At 35.5% G+C, this 15055-nt stretch overlaps 1 protein-coding gene across 2 annotated transcripts in view; it reads left to right on the plus strand.

Annotated features, from left to right (window-relative positions):
• Positions 1-15055, plus strand: part of TRHDE (thyrotropin releasing hormone degrading enzyme) — a 393263-nt gene that overhangs the window by 353021 nt on the left and 25187 nt on the right. The gene's annotated exons all lie outside the window — the stretch shown is intronic.

Consider the following 15055-nt stretch of genomic DNA (forward strand, 5'->3'; position numbering starts at 1 on the left):
TTTTAATACATTATGGGTATTAACATTATTTAATAGAATTACTTTTGATAAAAAATATACTAAATGTCACTTGTTAATATTAATGAAAAGAATATTCAATGTAAAAAAAAATCAGAGATTAGTGATCTTCTTACTGCAGTGTTATAAACCTTCTTAGGTGGCTCTATATTTCCAAGGACCATTAGTTACCATTGCTTTTTGCACTTTGGGTAATTTATAATCAATCCTCTCCAGTCTTTGACCACTGTGTTAAGGTGTGTTTGATGAGAAAGGTGAGGAGCTAGGGGGACAAGTAGTTCAGATGATTCTGTTCTACCAGCCACAGTGGGCTTGTACCTTGTCTGAGTGCCTGGGATGACTCCATGGACAACAAAGGAGGGAATTTGTTCTTGATGAACACAGAGAACCACAGAGCATATAACATACTTATGAAACAATTGATATGGTCTTGTTGAGTATTATTAAATTTACGCATCATATCTGTCTCCAGATCAAAAGGTAGCTATTCTGCTTTAAAACTTTGTAAGGGAAACTTTTCACTGTATTACTTAGTAATTTGTCATCATAATATCTCACCTTCTTGAGCGTTTTCCTGTTTGCCCTTTAAGTTAATCATTTCTGGTCTTTTACTGAGCTGAGAAAAATATTTTATCATTATCATCTCTCAATTGATCCAACATATGCTTGAAGACAGTAATTAAATCTTGTGATCAGCCTTCTCTAGAGCTAAAGCATCTTCATTTTTAAACTTTTATTAATGGTTGTTTTTTTTTTTTGCTAAGTTTTCTGAAAACTGTTATATCAGACTTAAAAATATTATAAAAAACTTTTTCCTGTTTTTATTACCTTCTTTAATTCTACTACATATATTTAAGCTATGAAAACATAAATATTTATCCAAAAAATCACTGCTTCCCAAATTTTATTAAGATATATAATCATATATACATATGAGAAAAAAAGGTGAAATATATCATTTAAAGACTCTAGTCTCTGCTTTCCTCCCTTTGTTTTTGGTTTGATTCTTTTCTTTCTAATGATACAAGCCTTGTCTCAGGGCTGAGAGCTGTTTTTTAACCCTTTAATGAAATTTACTTCTGTTAACATATATTCTTACCATTTATTAAAATTAGATTCACACACACCATTGCATTACTGTAATTTCTCTCAAGTCTTCAAGCCTACTATCACTTCCTGCATTTAAAAATATAGCTCTTGGTAAATTGCTATTTTTTAAGTAATTCACTTATTTAATAAAGTTTTATTGAGTGATTCTCAATACCAGCTGGTAGCTGGAAAGCAAAGAGAAGAGGCAGAGCTCAAAAGTAATAGAAGGTAGAGCTCTATCAACAAATGGTTGCACTTTGAAGCAAGAACAGGGTGAAAACAGAAAGAAGGGAGGGATTCCTGCCTTGGAGGAATCACATTCTGCCTCAGGAAGGATGAGTAGGACTGTTAGATGGATGAAGCTGGACCAAAGGCGAGGGTAGTGCATGTGATGAAGATATAAAGTGGGTAGATGGGTGTTCCTGGCAGAAGGAAAGTACACGGATTGATGTTTCACATGAGTGAAGTAATTTTTGACTTTCTAATTTGAAGAATCCATCACCTCCATAATTCCTTATAAATGAAGTTCATTTATAAGGTGTCAGCTCATACTGGTTTTAATAACTCTGCCATTTATTTGTGGTAAAATAATTATATTTAAGCCTAATACTTTTAAGTTCCTTTTGTTATTTCCTTAGTCACTTTTATATTCTCCTGCTTTGCTTTCATTTGTTACTAGGTGAGTAAACATACTAAGTGAAACTAACTCTGTGTTTACTAAGATTTGCTCAACTAACTGTATGACATGCTACATCATACACAAGCAACCTCCTGTAGCGAGAGTAAATGATACTCACTGAGCTACCTATGTGTGAAGATCAGTGGTTGAATTTGTATTTTTTTGGATGACAGCTTAATAATAAAACAATAAGGCAATCCTGTAGTTGGCACTGAATTTAGCTTTCTTTTTTTTTTCTGAGATTAATTTTCTTACACTGAGTCAAGAAATGGGACTGCAAGTTTTCTTTTTCTTTTCTATTTATTATTATTATTATTATTATTTTAATTTTGAGAGTAAGTTCATTAAATCTGGGGACAGTGAAACAAGGAAGGGGCTAGGACAGAAGAAGCGCCAGGAGAGAGCCTGGGCGGGGCTGCTTTGGCTCCCTGAAAAGTCAGAGAAAAGGGGCCTCGGACACAGGTTCAGGAGGTTAGCCCAGGACAGGCTACCGCAGCCCATTGTCCCCTGGTTGCAAGTCTCCTAGGGACCCTCAAAGTTTAGGAGAGGCATGCCTGGGAGGGATGAAAGATGTGAGTTTATTTCTGAGAGGGAGAGCGCACCAAATTTTCTTTTAAATGTGAGGGAAACAATGGAACAGTCAGTTTTGTTTGTTTGCTTGTTTTTAAGTTGAGCCTTAAAAATCATTTAAAAAACTCCAAGGTAATGAAGTAACATACTTATATAATATTTTGGGCACTGGCTGGTGTGGCTCACTGTTTTGACCGCCAGTGTGCAGACCGTATTCAGGTCAGGGCACGTGCCTGGGTTGCAGGCCAGGTCCCCAGCTGGGAGCATGCGAGAGGCAACCCATCAATGTTTCTCCTGTGCGTTGATGTTTTTCGCCTTCCCTTCTCTGCTCTCTGAAAGTAAATAAATAAATAAATAAATAAATAAATAAATAAATATCTCTAAGAAATATTTTGGAAGATGCTCTATATTTGTGCTAATAAATCTAAAGGACAGTGACTCATGGAAGTAGCAGGGATTGCAAATTTTGGGGGTACTGTGCTGTAGTCTAATCTTGATATGCTGGGGAGACAGTTTAATTCAGTGACATTGGGTTCAGAAAAATGGGGTCGATATGAAAGTTGATGCAGAGCATGGTAATGGAACTGAAAAAGTATGATGAAAAGCTATAGATGGTAGCGGCAGAGAGACAAATTCAAGAAATACAGTGCATGATAAATTGAAAGACTTGACATTCTGATCCCTGTTAAAATATTCAAATGCTGCAGTGCTTCCGATTGTAATGATGAAGTCATGCATAAGAACAGATTGAGCTACATTCAGGTCTTGTTAGGCTGTGAATTGGGGACTAAGTTCAGCAGACACCACATTTCAGAAAAGAGGCAAATTGCTAAGCATTCTGTAGAGAACAATACAAAAGATAAAAAGATCTTGACAACATGAGATACAAAAGGAGGTTGGAAATCTGAAAATTTCACTCTAAAAAAAAAGACCGAAAAGATGCTAGCCTTTTTGTCTGTATAAAAATCATAATAAAAGTGACAGCTATTAGTTTCTTTCACTGGTTGGAGCAAATAAACAATAAATAATTGGTCTAAGCTTCACTGAGTAAGATATAGGGAACATATATATAGGGAACTGCAGATGAATTCCTATTTGAAAACCTCTGTATCAAAACACTGTTGAGATTGTACAGTTATCTATACAGAAATCACAATATGGCAATATGAGGTTTTCTTTGAATAAAAAAATTTAACCTGAAATTAAATGCATCCACAATAACACAGCCTCTTAATATTGTGATAATGTGTCATTTTCAAAATAATGTTAAAAAGTTCAATTTAAACTTTTAAGCCAATAGAGATGAAGATCTAAAATATTTAATTAAGAAAATTATTTAATAGATAGTGATATCTATTCCCTAACAAATAAATTGAAAACTAGCATTATCACTCTACTTTAAAAATATCATCAAACAACAGAGTGCTTGGTACATTGTGGGATTTTGTAAGTTGAATTAGAAATTTATGTGGAAATTGGAAAAATTAATAAGCAGAGTAGCATCTTTGTAGCTTTGTAACATGCATAATACATAAACCTCACTACTCATGCAATTAATTATGTTACTAACATTGTCTTTAATAATGATAATCGTAATGAAAACTATATTTACTTCGTTGAGTATTTGTTACATTTCAGACATTGGAATACAGTGCTTTTCATCATTTAGTGCATGATCTCATCATTTTTATTTTCATTTTTACAGAGGAGGAATTTGAAAGTCACAAAGGTTATGTAACTTGCCAAGAATATATACCATTAGGTGGTGAATCTGAGCTTCCACCCTCAGCCTGTCTGCCTTCTAACCCCTCCTGCAAGTGATTCTGTGGTCGTATGTCAAATGACCATGTATCAGTAATATATATGTTCAAAAATGACAAAAAAAACCTCACAGATTTTTAAAAGACACCCAACAGAACTCAAGTACTCTCTGCAGTGGGTATAAGCAATAATTTTATGCAGGCTGTGCTACATGGCATAAGTCTATAGTTCTCAAATGGGATCATGCATAAGAATTGTTGGAAGGACTTATTGAACAGTTTGCTAGGCTCCACCCCCAGGCTTCTGATTCAGTGGGTGAAATGGAGCCCGAGAACTTATATTTGTTACAAGTTCTAGGGTGGTGCTGATGCTGCTGGTCTGAGGACCACAGCTGGGGCACCACTGGCATGGGGAAAGGTTACCGTCTTCAGAGTTAGAGTCACCAGTGACCTAACCACAGCTGTTCAACTAAATGACCTTGAGAAAATCACTCAGTTTCATTATCTGAGAAATGATGATAATATTACCAACCTCACAAGCCATGAGAGCTATATAAAAGAATGCCTATATAATATCTGGCCCCTATAGAAAATCATAACACATTAATCATCTTTGGACTTATCTTCTAATTTTTTTGACCACCCCCAATTTACACCAATGGGTGGTGTAAATTTTAAATGGGGAAATGAGGAACAGTATAGAATAGAATAGTATAGAACATTTATAAAATGCCTTCAAGGTTAGACCAATTAGTTGATAATAAAAGAAGGTAGCCTGTAACATAAAATATAAAACAAACTATTATAGTGATTCTCAGTTAGGAGTAGGGGGACATTGCCCCCCCACCTCCATCTTTAAGAAATATTGCCTGTTAAGGCTTCCAAGTCAATGCTACTTATTCTTCTCTTTCCTTAATTAGCTGATATTTATGGCACAGGTCCCTCCATCAGCCACAGGTCACTTTATCTCACAGTGTGCAGAACTCCAGTTAAGCTCCTCTTCTTTGTGTCTGCTCTCTGACCATTAACGTTTGCTTTTCTTGTTGAGAACATAAAGGCGGAGACACAAAAGGCTTTCCATCATGGTCCAGAAACCTCACGTTTTCTTCCCCTAAAACGTAGATCCTAACTTATTGTCCATGTTTCCAAGTTACTGTGGTCCTATTCTCCCTGTTCTTTACATTGTTTTTTGTATTCTTCTTACTGTATATGGGCCTACTACAGATCAATAGTATAAATAATAGCTTAGAGTTATACCAGGCAGACCTGGCATTTTAGTGCTCAGTTACCCACACAGGCATTTTCCAGACAAGTGCGCACAGCAGGGAGTCTGCATGGAATAATGGAAAGGACAGGGCTGTGCAAACCTCCAGTGAGCTGGGGTGAGGAATTAGGTGTGCTCCAAGTTTGTCATTTGACTGTTGTGGCTTTAGACAACTCAGTTAACTTCTCTGAATCTCAACCTTGTTTGTAAGGCAAGGGCATTGCCCCCAAATATTCAGTGCTTGTATTAGCTCTAATGGGCCAAAAATTTCACACTCACTGTGCAGGAACGTAAATCATAAAATTTCCTCACACTTTGTCCACTTTGGATTCTCTCTTGATTATACACTTAAAGAGGTATATGTTCATTTGTTCAGGTATTCAGTGAGTATGTATTGAGTAGCTGTGATATGTCCAGCAGTGTGCTAGACACTAGGAAGGCAGCATGCCTTCATTCAATGCCAGCTCCCATAACTTGCTTGGTGTTGGGGATATGTGGTTAATGTCCATATACACATAAAGATTAATGATGGGGGCAGGGAGAAATATTGGAAGGAAACAGAAGGTGTTCAAAATAATCACATGAAACTAAAAGTGAATCTCAGGGCTTACGTACTCTCTGCAGTGAGTATAAGCAATACTTATGTCCTATGGTAATTGGATCAAGTCAGGGAGATCAGGGAACTAGCCTTGAGAGCTGGTGGTGGAAATGAAGAAAAGTGGATATATTTGAGCATGACTAGGAAGGGAGAGTGACAAGAGTTAATAGTTGTTTAGATATAAAGGGAAGACAAACGATGGCATCAATGAAAAATTAGTACAATAATCCAGTAGGGCTCAAAGTTTTATGCATATGAATTGCCTAAAATAATATTTTCAAGTCTAATTCTAAAACTCTCCATAAATAATTGCAAGGATTTAACTTTTAGCATATTGAAAATATACATTTTTTTTTCAGTAAAGTTCTTTCAAGACCTCTAATTGTATTCAATGGAATCAAAACACCATAGCATAGTAATGGAGGGAAAATGGGAACAACTGTAACTGCACAACAATAAAAAATAACCAAACATCATAGCTATATTATACTCACTATTAGTTACATAAAATAGAAATTTTATATTTACTTTTCTCTTTTCCTAAACTTTTCTAATATAATATATTTTGCTTGAAAATATTTTTTGGATCACTGTAATAAAAATATACACACACAACATATTACAGACACATGCATATATAATATTTTTCCTGTCATTATAAAATCCTATTAAATTCTTTTCTAAATTGGGTTTTCATTACAATTGTTATTTGCATATACTTGATCAACATAAGTACATTGCAAACCTTGAAAATCTAATTTTTTTTTCATTTTCCTTCTTCCCATTAAGAATCTTGTTTTTCTTTTTGAAAAAAAATACATTGCAAACTTTGATGAACAATTTCCAAGTATCGAGATTATTAAATACAAAAGTAAAAACTGAGATTGGGCTTTTTCCCATTAACTTATATATTCACAGATAAATGTTACTGCTGGAATGAGAAAAGTTCACTGTCAATTCTATTTATATTTTTATGTTAAAGTGCTGAGAAAATTTGTACATAAAAATATTTAATGGAGATGGAAGGCATTTTGTTAAGCAATGTAACACAATTCTTCAAAATCTTTCCAAGTTTGTGCCCCAAATCACACAGTGATCTATCACCAAATTTTTAAAATTGTTACCTGACAACTTAGTTTCTTCTTCAAATTTTACGAGAGCAATGAGATTTTAAAAATTAAAAGCTTATTTTCTAGACATCAACACCAATATTTGGAATTTTCTCTTTACTTGGTACTGCAATACAATGTACCCTCAGGAGATGCAAGATAAGTGAATGAGAAATATGCCTTCTCCTGGCAAGTGAGAGGAGAAAGGTTTTTATGAAAAAAGAATTATTTATATAAAAGTTTAGAATGTGGAACTTGATTGCCATATCACTACCCATATCTCTAGGTACTCTTTGAAAAACCTTCCCTGATACCTCAAGGAACAAACACCTTGTTTGAAGACCACTGCACTAGGCATGGAAAAAGTGACAGGTAGATGAGATTTTCTAGGGAGAGACTATAACATAAGGAAAGGATTCAAGGCCAACACAGAGATATCAATGCTGAGTAGCTGGTTGTACTCCAGACATGAGCTATCGCTCTTGAATTTAACATTTAAAGTGTATTCCAAAAGTTGTTTATTTCCTCTACCAATTATCATATGTTTATTATTAACCCTTTCCACTGTAAATCTAAATAATTTTATCTATTTAAAGATATAGATATAGCTATAGACATGAATGTGTAAAAATGGTATATATTGCCCTGGCTGGTGTGGGTCAGTGGATAGAGTGCCGGCCTGAGAACAAAAGGGTTATTGGTTCAGTTCCCAGTCTAGGGCACATGCCTGGGTTGTGGGCCAGGTCCCCAGTTAGGGGCATGCTAGAGGCAGCCACGCGTTCATGTTCCTCTCCACCATTTCTCTCTCTCTTCCCCTCTCTGAAAAATAAATAAATAAAATCTTTTAGAAAATGGTATATAGCCTAAGAATTTATGTCTGGAATTTATTTTTATAGATGTGTCCAGGAAACTTATACAATTCTTTAATTTTACTCTAATTTTCCATTAAAGAATACAACCCCTTGCATTCTATTTTGCATTATAAAACAGGTAGTTTAGAACTTCTGGTTAACATGGAGGTGTAGGTAGATACACTTGGCCTCCTCACACAACCAAAATAAGGGCAACAAATTTAAAACAAAAACAACAAGAGCTGCCGCAAAATCAACTGTATGGAAGTCTGACAACCAAGGAGTTAAAGAAGAAACATTCATCCAGGCCAGTAGGAGGGGCTGAGATGGGCATCTGGGGCGGAGGGGACACGTGGCAAGGCAGCAGCTGGAGGACTAGGCGATCTCACATTTGTGTGCAGATAAACCAGGATGAGCAACGGGAGAGCCAGGAAGACCACACAACCCACAGTTCCAGTGCGGGGAAAGAAAGCCTCAAAATCTCTGGCTGTAAAAATCTGTGGGGGATGCTGTGGTGAGAGAAACTCCCAGCCTCACAGAAGAGTTTGTCGGAGAGATCCACAGGATCCTAGAACGTACACAAGCCGACCCACGCAGGAGTCAGCACAAGAAGAATCCAATTTGCTTTTGGGTAGCGGAGGAAGTGACTGAAAGCCTCCGAGAGCTGAGCAAGTGGCATTATTCCCTCTTTGACCCCTCCCCCACATACAGTGTCACAATGCAGCAAAGTGGGTTGCCCCGCCCTGGTTAATACCTAAGACTCCACCCCTTACAATGTAACAGGAGAGCCTAGACAAAGAAATTATGACCCAAATGAAAGAACAGATCAAAACTCCAGAAAAAATACAACTAAGCCATGAAGAGATAGCCAACCTATCAGATGTAGAATTCAAAACACTGGTAATCAGGATGCTCACAGAAATAGTTGAGTATTGTCACAAAATAGAGAAAAAAGTGAAGGCTATGCAAAATGAAATAAAGAAAAATACACGGAATCAACAGTGAAGGGAAGGAAACCGGGACTCAAATGAACAATTTGGAGCAGAAGGAAGAAATAAACATTTAACCGGAGCAGAATGAAGAAACAAGAATTCAGAAAAACGAGGAGAGGCTTAGGAACCTCTGGGACAACTATAAACATTCCAACATCCTAATCATAGGGGTGCCAGAAGGAGAAGAGGAAGAGCAACAAACTGAAAACTTATTTGAAAAAATAATGAAGAACTTCCCCAATCTGGCAAGGGAAATGGACGTTCAGGAAGTCCAGGAAGCTCAGAGAATCCCAAAAATGTAGGACCCAAGGAAGCACGCACCAAGGCACGTCATAATTACATTACCCAAATTTAAAGATAAGGAGAGAATCTTAAAAGCAGCAGGAGAAAAGGAGACAATTCCCTGCAAATGAGTTCCCATAAGGTTATCAGCTGATTTCTCAAAAGAAACCTTACAGGCAAGAAGGGGCTGGAAAGAAGTATTCAGAGTCATGAAAGGCAGGGACTTATATCCAAGATCACTCTATCCAGCAAAGCTCTCATTTAGAATGGAAGGGCAGATACAGTGCTTCCCAGATAAGGTCAAGTTAAAGGAGTTCATCATCACCAAGTCCTTATGATATGAAATGTTAGAGGACTTATCTAAGAAAAAGAAAAAGATCAAAACTATGAAAGTAAAATGAGAACAAACTCACAACTATCAACAACTTAAGCAAAAAACAAAAACAAAAACAAACTAGGCAAACAACTAGAACAAGAACAGAATCACTGAAATGGAGATCACATGGAGGGTTATCAGTGAGGAGGGGGCAGGGAGAGGATGTGGAAAAGGTGCAGGGATTAAGAAGCATAAATAGTAGGTACAAAATAGACAGGGAGAGGTTAAGAATAGTATAGGAAATGGAGAAACCAAAGAACTTATATGTAAGACCCATGGGCCTGAACTAAGGGCCGGGGCGGGGGTGGGAGGAGGCTGGTGGGAGAGGCAGTACAGGGCAGAGAGGAATAAAGGAGAGAAGAACGTGGGTCAAACTGTAATACCATAATCAATAAAATATACTCAAAAGAAAAAAATGAAATAGGTAGTTTATACCTTAGTTTTATAGTAGTTCTCACATGTTTAAATACTTTACTCAAAGCTTTATTTATTTTTTCATTAATACTGCCTTTACGAGGCATATGTCTCTTTACCTCCTACCAACACCTGGCATAGAAACTGTGGTTTGGTTTGGTTTGGTTTTTTTCTGTCAGTATATCAGAAATTATTTAATTATTAATTTTGTAAGAGTTTAGGGAGGATGTTATAAAGGGTAAATATAGTCTCAGTGGATTATGTTAAGTAGTTTAAAGCTGATTAACCTGTACTTTTAGTAGCTCACATTATTACTTGCATGTGAGATAATACAGCATCCTACACTGTAATTTGTTTGTCTAGTTCTTCATTTCACACTGTGCACAGTTGGGACATCGTTAATAGAGAACTTCATATATCCCGTGTGTGAATTCCATTGTAAATGTTCTTCTATCAGACCCATTGAGTTGAGAGGAAAACATACAGCTAATTATCTTCTTGAGGGCACATAGCTTTGTTTACTTACATAATATGCTTATGCCACATAAGAATAACCACCTTTCTCCCATCACCTTTCTGTCCTAAGATTTACATAGTTCAATAGTTATGGCCAGTCACCTTGTTATGAATTGTTGCCTGTGTAGCCTTAGGCTAGAGACTTAAAAATTGCTCATGAGAATCTTTAAAGCAGACAGTGGTATGGGGACTTTTAGAATGAGTCACAATTACCATCAAAAAATGTCATCATTATTGAAATTTTATTATCAATTTATCCCTCTCATTCTTTAAAGATAAAAAAAATAAAATCTATTAAGGTCTTGCGTTCTCACTGTGACAAAACGTCGCAGGGCCATGTTCCCTGTCCACATTTGGGTAATGGGATATCTGTTTAATAGTCAGTTTGGTTTTAAACTTTAAGGTCTATTTCTACAATAAAGTATTCTTGCTCATTTTTTTCCCATAGTAATAAGTCTACCTAATTTAGTTAAGTAGTAGTCATTCAGATTCTTAGAGTACTTGATTCGGGTGCCAATTATGCCTTGAGTCTCTGCCACATCCCTGATAATGCTAAAATGCATTTAGTAGTAAAATACTAAATAAAGGTGGTGATATTATTGTGAGCAAATGCAAATAGTTTCTGCCTTCCTGAAATTTACAGTCCAGTGGTAGACCGAGGCTAATGAGACATTGTACTGTAAGAAGTTAACTTTATTGAGACCCAGAAGGGAGAGATATATGAAGAGGACAATTTGACCCGGCAGTGAGATTGACATTCTTACAGAGTGACAACTGACCCGTGGTATCCAGAAAGTTATATGTTCATGAAGCAAAGAAGGAAAGGAGATATTAAATGGAAAGAGCAAAATGGCCTTCCTCCTCCACATCACTTCTCAATATTAAAATCTTGCTACTTTCAAAAAGTTTAGCTGATTGGGAAGAATCTGTACTGACCCAAGAATATCCTCTGGAAGTTCTGGAACCTTTTAAAATCAGTTTTGTTTTTTTGTTTCCTTTCCTGAGAAGAGGGGGGGAAAATTCCAGTTAATTGGTTATGTTCCTTTGTCAAAGTTTTAGGATATATCTCTTCTGAGATTGGAGTAACATACCAAACAGAAATGTTTTGGAGAAGCTATATAAAATTAAGATAATTTATGAAATGTCGTAAGTGTGCTTGCTATTTGAATTAATCCTATTGTGAATTCTTTGACAAACTGGAAATCTTTTTCATAACCAGTAATGACTACCTGACAATATTTGTAATAGTAGAGGTCATATATTAAGATTACTTGCGGGGATGTAAAGTAGAGCCCAGGGAATGTAGTGAATAATATTGTAATCACTATGTATGGTGCCAGGTGGGTACTAGAATTATCAGGGGGATCCCTTTGTAAATTATATTGTTGTCTAACCACTATGCTGTACACCTGAAACAAATATAAAATACAAAATAAATAAGAGCTTATTTAAGTAATGTCTACACCTGCATATGGAAGAGGACTTTATTATCTCTCTTCTCCCTAAGCTTCTCTGGAATCTCACTGAAAGTACCAGTTTTCCTCGCCATTTGGAGAATTCAGTGCATGCTACTCAGTTCAGTCCATTATGAGATAAATATTTGACTGAATGTCCTACTTGAGAGACTAACTACTCTGGACGTGTTTTTAATTTACTTCTAGTGTAGCAGGGACAGTAATTGCTTCAAAAGCTAATATAACTCCAGTAAGTGCATATTTCTATTTATTTTTTATAGTCACATTTAGTTTGTAATGTAAATGCATTAATGCTTTTATATTCAAATTTAAAATGCAGAAATAATTATTATACACTTGTTTTTCTTTTCCCAAAACATTTGGCTTTTTTCCTGACATTTTACTTTTAAAAAAATTACATTATTAGCTATGCATAAAGGCAAATAGTCGAGTATTTTCTCAAGGTATTATAATTTTTATAGAAGTTTGCTTTTGAAGGTGACTTGATTTAATTAAATTTTTTTTCCTTTTCCGTATAATTGGCTTTTCTTTCATTTCTGCCAATAATAATTTTTCTACCATGTTAGTATTGTTTGTCTAATATTATACCAATTTCAAGCATAGCACTATTGAACGTTTGTGTCATCTATAAAAAGATATGCCTATTGATTATAGAATAGCTGTCTTTCAACTGCCTGTTTGTTAACAGTACAAGTGCTAAGTGAATTTAGGTTTACATGGTAACCAGGGAGCAATACTGATTAAACTTACAATCATAATCGCAATTAGTCACTAAGCTAGAGCTGAAGTACCAACAAAAATATTGCAGCTTTTAAAACATTTTTACTTACTCACAGATAATAGATTATACAGATAAATTCACATACATGGAGTATAAGGTTTATTATAACTATGGCCAACCACTATAAAGAAGAAATTCCCTCCACTTTTTCCCAAAATAACGTAAGCATTGCTGTTAGCACTGAGATTCATTCAGTAATATCAACATTTCCTTTATGTTTATTTTCCCTCCTATGATTAAGGCAGAGGACTGATTGTTTATATATAATTTTTATCTCCAAAGGAAAGTGAAGATAATTTCTCTTCTTTCTAATGACAGTGTGATAACAGTTATTTAACATTGTGAAAATGTTGATGAAAAATGTCCCATAAGCATCAAATATTGTTTGTGATATATACAAGGGAGAGAAAAAGTAGGTTTACAGTCATTCATGTGGAAAATAATAAAATAATTAATAATACAAGAATAAACTGTTTTCAGTACTCACATCTGTAAACTTACTTTTGCCCACCTGTATGTGTGTGTATGTGTGTATGCCTTAAAATATCTGAAAACGAGAAAGAACTGATGACTTGTAATTAACTGGCCCTAACAGTATTTGTTTTTCCTCATTATATTCTCTCCCAATGAAAAATGTGCCTTTTAAAGATTATTTTGTAACTTTTCATCTACTCTTGCCATTCTTCTTTTCACCAAAACTCAGACTGGTTTATTTTTTAAAGTTTTCTTTTCTCTTATATAACAAGACTAGATTCTTAAACTTTATTAATTATCATATTAAATTATAAAATTAAATTCTATCTATCTTTTTTCCTTGACAAATATGTATGAGTTTCACTGCTTTCTCATGGGGGGCAGGGATGGGATGGTCAAAGCATGTTCCAGTGAAGCCATAGGAACATCTAGGATTTGATATAAATAAGAATACTTCTCTATTTTTGAAAAGCACAGCCATTTTCTTGTGCAGTAAACCAATCAGTTAAAACTATGAAAACCTGAAGAACTGCATGTTTGTTGACTAATGCATAAACACAGACTCATGCACACAAACACACACCTCAGCGGTACAACTTACTTTGGACAACATAAAATCTGTTTTTAGTTGGAAACCTTTCAAGTGAAAATTAAATTACTGAATACCTACACATGAAAGCAAAGTGGTTATACCTCAAATAATTAACCAAACTGTTATAGTTAATTCTCCCCAAGCTAGAGAATCAGCCTTGTTAATCTCATGAATCTTTTAAAAAAATTATATTGAATTTATTGGGGTGACATTGGTTAAATTGTATAGGTTTCAGGTGTATAATTCTATACTACATCATCTGCATATTGTAATGTATGTTCACCACCCAAAGTCAAGTTTCCTTCCATCACCATTTATCTACCTCTTATCCTCTTCTACCTTCCCCCACGCCTCCTTCCTGCTGTTAATCATCATATCATCGTCTGTGTATGTCAGCTTTTATTTTTGCTTAATCCTCTCACGTTTTTCTTCCAGCACCGCCCTCTGCCCCAAACTCCTGCCTTCTAATAGCCATCAGTCTGTTTTCTGTATTTATGAGTTGGTTTGTTTTATTTTGTTAATTAGATTCCACAAGTAAGTAAAATCAGATGATATTTATCTTTCTCTGCCTGGCTTATTTCACTCAGCATAATACTCGACAGATCCATCCATATTGTTGCAAAAAGGTAAGACTTCTTGCTTTTTACTGCTGAGTAATATTCCATTGTGTAAATATATCAGAACTTTTTATCCTCTCATCTACTGTTGGACCCTTGGGCTGCTTCTAATTCTTGGCCATTGTAAAAAATGCTGCAATGGTCATAAGGATGCCTTTATTCTTTCAAATCAGTATTTTAGGTTTCTTTGGATATATTCCCAGAAGTGACATCACTGGGTCATAAGGCAGTTCCATGTTTAATTTTTTGAGGAAACTCCATACAGTTTTCCACATTGTCTGTACAAGTCCATATTCCCACTAGTGGTGCAAAAGGTACCTCCTTCTCCACATCCTCGCCAACACTTGTTTGTTGATAACAGTTCTGACAGGTGTGAGGTGAAATCTCATTGTGGTTTTAATTTTCATTTCTCTGATGATTAATGAGGTTGAGCACCTTTTCATATGTCTTTTGGCCATCTCTGTGTCCTCTGGAAAAGTCTCTATTCAGGCCCTTTACCCATTTTTTAATTGGATGGTTTCTGGGGTTTTTTTTTTTTGGTGTTGAGATGTATGAGTTCTTCATAAATTTTGGATATTAATTTCTTAACAGTCTATCA

The sequence above is a fragment of the Pteronotus mesoamericanus genome, unplaced genomic scaffold, assembly GCF_021234165.1.
Source record: "Pteronotus mesoamericanus isolate MK-2021 breed Mesoamerican mustached bat unplaced genomic scaffold, CSHL_Meso_final contig_56, whole genome shotgun sequence".
In the NCBI taxonomy this organism is placed as follows: Eukaryota; Metazoa; Chordata; class Mammalia; order Chiroptera; family Mormoopidae; genus Pteronotus; species Pteronotus mesoamericanus.